Source organism: Chaetodon auriga, chromosome 15 (genome assembly GCF_051107435.1).
Source record: "Chaetodon auriga isolate fChaAug3 chromosome 15, fChaAug3.hap1, whole genome shotgun sequence".
In the NCBI taxonomy this organism is placed as follows: Eukaryota; Metazoa; Chordata; class Actinopteri; order Chaetodontiformes; family Chaetodontidae; genus Chaetodon; species Chaetodon auriga.
The window spans coordinates 5,038,817-5,047,953 of record NC_135088.1 but is presented as its reverse complement, the minus strand read 5'-3'; positions in this window follow the sequence as shown (position 1 = coordinate 5,047,953).

The window sequence follows — 9,137 nt, the reverse complement described above, 5'->3', positions numbered from 1 at the left end:
TATACCTGATGCCTGAGCTGCACCTTGTAAATGTTCTTCATGCATTTCAAACAGAGGACTGTAGATTTTCTCTGAAAGTGGAATCGCATTAAGAGCAGACCTCCTCAGGACCATGTATGAAGAGGAGGAACGATTACAGCAATCAATAACTGCTTCACGTGGTTAGCCGACCGTGTGAGCGTAATCCTCACTCTGATAAAAATTCCAACAAACAAAATCTGATAAATATTTGAAGTGCACAGAAACACCTTGAACTGAGCCGCTCAAACGCACAGAGACGTGCAGCACCAGTCGCCTCCCACCGTCCCCGAGGGAAGCTCAGAGCTCCAGGCTGCACGCATGAGTACAGCCTGTCCAACGCATTTCTGCCCGAGCAGCTCACTTAAATCAATGAATGATTTAAGGCTCTCCGGTGGATCCACATGGTGTGTGGTTATACAATGCATAGGCTTTCGAATATGACTAACAATTAGCGTAGGACTGCTTGATGTGTTATTTCTGGCCCTTGTGTCAATCAAGGGGACTCTTGACATATCACATGACTCCTCCAGCTTCTTAGTGGTGATACATAATTAACATGAGTGGAAGAAAGCAGGAAAACACAATTGCTGAACGACGCTGGCAGGTCACTGATGTCGCACCGCTCGCTGGAAACATCAGCCAAGTCATGTCGGAGCAAATTGGCCTCAAGTTGACTGCAGAGCATCCATCCTGTCCATTGTGTTGTATAATTCATTTTCCTGTGAGCTGTGCCCTGGGAGATGACTGGGACAAACAGAAATGTGATGACATCAGCACGGCCATAAAAATACTTCATTGTCACCAGAAAATGTCCAGTGTTGGAGAGACAAATTGGAAAGCCGAGCAAAGGCTGGAGTAGAATAGAGAGTATTACCATCGCAGCGCAGTAATGTAGCAGGAGGCCATAAAGCAGCAGCAGAAAGGTTTCCTGTCACAAAATGGAGCAACATGCTAGGAGGGAGCTTGAGGCTGCTGTTAATATAATTGATAGTAGAGGGAGGAGGAGGAGGAGGAGGAGGAGGAGTGGGAGGGATGCTCTGCAGCTTAACAAACAGCGAGGCCTCCAGGCTGAAGGAAACAAGAGAGGAGCGTCAACAGCAGGACAAACAGGGAACATCAGCAGCTCCGCCACTATCTAACCAGCTAACAGGACAGACAGAGGACGTCCAGCACCAGCCCGTCTGTCCCCACCTGCCCCGACAGCAGCTGAAGGTGCTGAAAGTCACTCGCTCCATCTGTCTGTCTGTCTGTCTGTCCGACACCTGGGTCAAGAGCACCAGATCCCTCCTGTTGGCCAGACAGCCATGCTGGTTGGCAGAGACACACACAGACATTTTAATGGGCAGTGGTTCAATTACAAAAAGGCAGCCCCCCACGTCCTCCACGTCCCCCTCCACCTCCTCTCATACTATTTATCTCAACACTCACATTCTGTTGGTGAAATAATGCGTGCACAAACTTCATTTGTGCACACAGTTTTTAAAGTGGAGAGCATAAATGATCCATCTGTTTGCACAAATTTATATTTCTATACACTTTTTGACCTATTGCCTCATATGAAAATGTAGCAGAACTACTGATGCAAAGTTACGCAGACCATTTATATTTATGTGTCTTCAGCTTGAGCTAATCACAGCAATGATAATAATGACACAGAATCAGCACATGATGGCCGTTCTAATGCAGTGAAATTGGAACTCAAGGAAATCAGGAACAGCCTGATAATCCATTAAACGCTAACCATCATTTCCTGAATAACCCTGAAGCGAGTCGATGATGATGAGGCACTAAAAGGGTCGCTGATGGTAGAGAAATCATGTAATAACATAATCAGCTAAAAGAAAGATCAACAGCTGTTAGAGCAGCTTGCATCTCTTCTTATTTCTTCACATGAAGAACGAGAATGACGCCTGGTTTCTCAGTGCGTCTCAGAAATTAATCAGGAATCCTGAAATTTGTTTCAGTCGGCTTCATTTTAACTGCGTTGTTGAATCATTTGTTCTGTTTGGTACATGAATATAAAGGACAGCTTCAGATGCAGACGCACAGCAGTGTCAGTCAACCCTGTCTTCTACATCTGGCCACATGAGTGTCCTCGCTGTCTCACCCGGTCCACAAATGAAATGAGGCGTTCGGTGTTTTTTGGCCCAATTAGCAGTTTATGTGTTTTCATTTTGCTATCTTTTCAGATGCAGCGTGATGGGAGGCTAATTTAGAGTAACTTCGTGCCGCGCTGTGTGAAATGGACTGTGAATACACAGAGTTTTGGTGGCGGTTGAGCTTGAGTGAGAAAACAAATGATGAAATCTGACAGATCACTGAACACATTTTGTGTCAAAGCAGTTTGATCCACAGCAGCAGCTGCGATGCCGACTGTGTCTGAAAAATGAACTCATCAAAGAGAAACAACTCCGACCAATTCTAAAAAACTGTAATGAGTTCTTATCCACAGTCCATACTCAGAAAGATGAATTATAGAAGCAATCAGGAATCAGAGCAGTGAAGACGACACTGGAGGTGTTTGACTGACAGACGGCAGACGAGCTGAGTTTCAGACAAATTTGAACTGCTGAAGGTTTCTCAGCTCAGCTGCTGAGAGAAATGAGGACGACCACGTCAGCTGACACGATGTCACAGCGGAAGATTCAGAGGATCAACAGCAGTGATATAACGACTATTACGCCACGTCCCGGATGTGGGCCTGAGAGGAGGATTCTTCATTCTGCTGGTGACCCTGACCTTCCAGTGGCACCATTCGCCCAAATATTTATTAACAAGGAACATCAGTACGAACCGTCAGACTGTGATGAAGTTTACTGAGCGAAGCTGTGCTCCCTCAGAGATTCATGTGTTCAGCTCTGGACCTGCTCTGCGCCGCTCAGAGGGAAAAGCTTCTATTGTCGGCAAACCAAAGGAGCTTCCTTCAGCGGGCGTAATGGACATTATGATAAGAAACAGCAGCAGGTTTGGGAGGAAATTTCATAAACTCTTCCCCTCCAGTGTACAGCTGCACAGAAACTGGAGAGGCCATTAAGAAGATGCTCTATGAGGCCTTTCAGTGTCCATCACCATCACTTATTTTCATATGTGCAGCTGCCACAGAGGGACGGAGCCTCTGACACACACCCAAACCCAAACTCCATCAGACCACCCACTCACAGCCTCGTTCGGTCGTAGGTCTTGTGTGAAGTGTTCACTCAGGCTGAGCTGCGTGTCTGTGGACTGTGGGAGGAACGTGAAGAGCCTGGAGGAATCCCACGCAGACACAGAGAGGACATGCAAACCCCACACAGAGCCCATCAGTTGCTTAGGAACAGAATTGTTCATCCAGTGGGGGCGTGATGGCTGCTGAGCGTGGAGTGGGATTAATCACATGAATGCTAGCAGGGTTCTGATAATACTCATTGTGCCTGGAGGTGGGTGGAAAAGGTGAGCTGCTGATGACGTACCATCCGCCGGCGGAAGAGGAGATCGATGTGCAGATGTCAGCGAGCGAACTGTTGGTACAGTGTGAGTAGACAGGAGGAGGCAGCGTGGACGTTTGGTGGAGAACATTTTGTCTCAATTAACTCGTCCTCACTCAGTCGTTTCCAGCATGCTGCTGATGTATGTGAGGCCAAAATAATTCCCAGGGTGCACTGGGGTTTTTTAGAACAGAACATTTTAAGGTGGCGTCCTGTTTGTGATCACGTTTTCACTATTAATTATTTCATTTATCAATCAGTTTTCTGATTTAATGACTTTAGGCTGAGTGAGGAGAGCCGTGAAGTCCACCAATGATGAAGGACAGTATTAGATGTTTTCAGTGAAAACACAGTTTTTATTCCGGTCAATGCAGAGTGATAATGACAATATCAGTAATAATGATTCAGAAGAAAACTTCAAACTTAATCAGCACACACAGTTTACTGCAAATGGACATTTCAACCATCCAGCAGATGCTCATAATTAAAAACTATGTGGTCAGTCGAAGAAAAAAAAAAAAGGATTTTTGATGTTCGGATCCAACGACACAAAAACATGTAAAAAATGTCATGTTGCTTAAACAGCACAAACAGCTGGGAGACGTTTTGCTGCCTGATGCTTCATGGATGTGTTTGTCTTCAACCTGTAGCTGAGCTCTCTGTGTTTGAGGACGTTTCCTTCCTGCTCTGTCTCTACGTCCCACGTCCTCAGTACAAACACCAGGTTGGACACCTGCACATGTCTGCAGACTGTCAGTGTCAGACGGTGCTGCAGGAGAGGACTGAAGGTGTGACTGTAGAGCGTTTAAGCTCAGGACAATACAGAACTGAGTGAGCATAGTTTAGAAAATATTGAAGCATTGTGGAGCAACAAGAGCTGCAACAGAGCTGTGTTAAAACATGAACCTGGCGCTGAGAAGTGTGTGTGTCGCTGGAGAGGCATCAGTTCAATCAACACCTCTGAGGCACAGTGTCAACAGCAGATTAAAAGACTGGTTCACACCCTTTCTGTCTATTTTAAAGCAGCTCTCACGTGTGTCGACAGCACTCTGAGTGAACACAATCATTTCTCCGTCCATGCTGGATCTGAAGATGAGATCCTCTTTAAGTGACTGCAGAGTAAGACATGAGGCCTTTTTAAGCTTACCATATTTCAAATAGACCTTAAATATGCATATATATTTAATCTCTACAGGCAGAGGTCCTGATTGCCTCGCGGCTAATGCAGCATCCACGCTTGACTTCAGACTGAGGGCCTTTTTTACATGTCATAATCCTCACTCTCTCCCCATGTCTCCAATCTACTGCCACTATCCAATACAGCCATTTACAAGAGGAACAGCCCACAGCAGCTGTATGTCTTCATTCAGAAAGCAGAAATCTGAAATCCTCATATAATAAATGCATACAGTTTGTCACACACTCGTGCTTGGTGACAGGGTCATCATTAAGAAAGCAGAAAAATCAATTTGTGGAAGACATTTCCTCTCCGCCTGTGCAAGAGCCTCATTCTGTCTCTCCTGAAGCCAATTCTGTCGTGCACAGAGGGAAAGTTGGTCTGTTTGTGTGTGTGTGTGTGTGTGTGTGTGTGTGTGTGTGTGCATGCATGAGTGCATGCATGGTAAACCAGCTTTTGTGCAATTCATTAGCAATTCTGCTGACAGAGACTTGCAGTGAAAGCAGTGGTGTGTGCGTGGAAAGAATATCAAGAGGTTTGCTCCTGCCTGGAGATGGCCTGCAGCTTTAAAGATATCAGCTCCTTCATATGAAGATGCTCAGTGTCACACACACGCACGCACACACACAATGAGTGGACAGCAGTGTGTTCATCAATATGTGTTCAGCGTTCAGGCTCTCAAACCTTTTCTCATTACAGCTCATAATCCTGATTAACACGAGCTGCAGCCTGAGCGTCCTGCACACACTGAGGACAGACAGGCACACAATGAACAGCGTCCCTAAGAGACACGAAAACACAGCTTCAGTCAGAGTTTGGGTTCACAATGAAACTGACGGCCATGAAATGTAACGAAGTAAATGCACTCAAATACAATTTTGAGATGTATTTATGCTACTAGGTACTTGAATTCAGAGACAAACACATTCTGCTTTTCGCTCCTCTACATCTGATGACGTCAGTTACTTTGCAGAGTCAGATTAATGATACAAAATATAATCAACAAATAAATATGATGTATTGCTATAATTTAAGACTTCATTGATCCTTGGGGAGAAATTCACAAGCTACCCAGCAGCACATAAAGTCATTAAAATCAGCTCCACTGTGCTCAGCTGGAACACTTCAGTGATACACACATGAATGGATCAGTAATTAAAACACAGTAACATGAAATACACTGTTCTGAAACAGGCCATTATGTGCAAGGAGTTCTTTTACTTTTTACTAGATGTTTCTCTCTGGATTTGATCTAAAAGTAGACGTCAGGTGGCCAGAAACATGATGCTAACGAATGCTAACATTGCTCTGTAACTGCCACTCTTTGCTAACAAGTTAGCCACATCAAGTTAAAGGTGCCCAAATGTCATAAAGAAGTAATCACAGGTTTAAAGCTGCACTGATGAACATTTTCATATTAATATTTAAAGCTGCAGAGATTTTACAGGCGACCCTGCAGACCTGCTCAGCTCTGCAAAACATTTCAGCATCTTTCAGCCCCTGGTTTTGGTTTTAAAGTCCACGTCCTCACAGCTGTGGTTCTCTCTGTCATCAGCCTGGTTTCCAGCCTCAGCAGGCGCTGAAAAAGCTCTGATAAAGCAGCTGCTGTGCTGGGCAGGTCGCACACAGTGTGCAGAGGTGTGAAATTGGACAGGCTCTAAACTTCTTTTTCATTCTTCACACAACCACTCCATCATGTTTGTGAGTACAACCGAGTACAACACCATGAAAGCCTTTCAAAGAGAGATCGTCTGAATGTGGGCGCCATTATTTCCATTTACACAATTTGTCACGCCAAGACTGCAGAGACGCACAAAATACAGTGAGGTAGAGGACAGGAGGCAGCGGGACGCAGCCGAGCCTGTTGCCCTCAGAGTGAGCAGGTGTAAACGTTCTGTCTTTAGAGGTGAGTGGATGACACTTCTTCTTCCTCTTCTTCTTCTACTGCCGCAGCTGCAAAGAAAAACCCAGCAGAAAAAAATGCAGCGAGTTTCTATCGACCTCCAGAGCCAGAAAGGTCGAATCCTTTTACATAACAGATAATTCCATTTATGTGAAGGTTATGAAGATGAATAGCAGCGGCCCCTCTGTGGCGGGTGTTTGGTCCCAGTCTAACGTAGGTCAGTTTGACCTGGGACACTGAGGGGACCTGCATGAATATTAAAATAAGCGCTGTAATCACTCTCCATTTAACAGCCCTCAAACATATGCCATGCTTTAAACTGTGCATGAATAGTTGTATAAATCTTTCAGTATGCACTCATCTACAGCGCCTTCATCATCCAGGGACCCACACTCCCTCCAAGGCCATTCATTTTTCATGGAGCCCCGCTGGTGATGGAGCATGTCCACAAGCAGGACTGGAGAATTACTGTGAGAATCTTTGTGGCATGAATACAAAAAAGCACAGAGGCCTTTATCTGATTAAAGGCTCCTCTTTGTTTTATCTGTTATTACTGCACACAGCCATAAATATGCAGGGAGTGGCATGATGCCGCATCGTGATCTACCCTGACCGAGGCACGATGCTGCAAAATCTATTACTCAGATAAAAATCTTACTTTTGAGCAAAAAGTCAGACCTCTAAGATTTATGCTCACATTTATAGGTAACAATCAGACAGTGGCCCCAAATCCTGTCATGTCCTCCCAGCTCACCTCTGAGGTTTGAGACTCTGCTGCATGAAGAGTTTCTAAACACTTACAAAAGTCTGAATTCTGTAAAGCTGTAACACGCTGACATTCTGTGTTTGACATAAACGCACCATGAATCTCACATGTACCATCACGTCTGTCACACTCAGAGGTTCCTGACGACTCTGCTGGATCAGCTGCGACCTTGAGGCTGAACGCTGACGTGTTGTGGACACGACTGTGCAGCGATGTGGACTGAACCACCTGAGGCTCCACATTTTAAGCCCAGAGAGATGGAGGTGGAGTTCAGGAGAGAGAGGACTCCCCTGGTCTCTGCATCAGAGGACGAAGAGGTAGCTAATGGCTACTGCTACCTGGGAGTCCCCCTGGACATCAGACTGGACTGAGGCCCAGTACAAGAAGCGATCACAGCCGAAGCCCTTTTGCAGGGCTCTGATTGTTCATCTGCAGTATCACACTTTCAGCGTGAAAGATCTCATTCCAGCCCGTTATCCCTGCAGGAAATACGGCCACATTGGACAATTCTGTGCTGAGTGTTCCCTGCTGGACACAGCATGTAGCAGGGTGGAGAGACAGGTGGAGGTGAGTTCCCAGACTTCCCCTTTTGTCACATCACTAACTTTTTTAAAGACTGTAACCATCTCTAACCTTTAAGTGGCTCTGATCAGTATTTTTATATTAACAATGTTTCTCATAGTGAGGACCCTCAGAGGTCTATCAGCTGACTCTGCAGCCCCCATCAGCTGTACAGAGCGTTGTGGAGACTTTCAGCTCATTGTTTCGGTTTCCAGCGTGACTTTTTATTGTTTTGACTCAGCACTTTCTGCTTTCAGCTCCAAAAATACACAAACCAACAGCAAACAGCAGACAGACAGTGAGCCATGAGCTGGTGAACATGGTGGAGCACCCACCAGCTAAAGGTACAGATATTTGCTCAGGAGGTGGTGGAGACCAAAAACAGAGTGTAAAGGAGAGTGACTGACATTCACCACGTGTCCAGATGCATAAATAAATAATCATGTTGATGTGTAAACAAGCAACTGTTCGCTAACACCTTCACCATCAGCTTAAAATGTGATAATATGTCAGCATTGTGTTCACATCTTGTTTCCGCTGCCCCCAAGTGGCTAAAAATATCTACTGCAACTCTAACCAAGCGTTGCTGCTTAAGCCCACCCATATGTCAAAGTACTTTACTCTGTTTCCCTGTCCTTAACCAAGCTGTAGCTTTGGTGATGTAAAAGGCAAGAATTTAAAAATGCTGATTCTGAACTGAACATTAAAAAGAGATGTTGGTATTGAATGTAATTCACTGTCTGCAGAGTCGTTCCGTATCGACCTTCTTGTCTGACACAGACTCAATCATCTGCCGGTCGGTGTCTTCCTCTGTGCTGTGGCAGCAGACCGAGAGCAGCTGACGCCGACAGAATCAGGAAACATCGGGGAGGCTGGTCCTGTCCTGGGGGTGAGAGGGGCAGCCTGACACCAAGGTGAAGCTGCAGAGCATCGTGGGCAGCACCTCACACTCCATGACTGATTGATTAAGTGATTGATCTGGTTCAGATATTCACTGTCCCCAGAGGATGAATCCTGCTGATTATCCACTTGGTGGGAGTTCAGACTGAAAACAGTTCATTTAGCTGTTTAACTTCTTTTCCTTTTTCTTCTTTAAACACACCACACACTCAAAGCTGTGCAGTGTTAATGTCAGTGTGGAGGTCACAGATCTTCTGTCTGACGCCAAGAAACACAAATGATTTCTGTGGTCACTGTGGTGACAGTGACACACATTCTGTCTTCCCGGTGCTGTGAAGCTTTAAT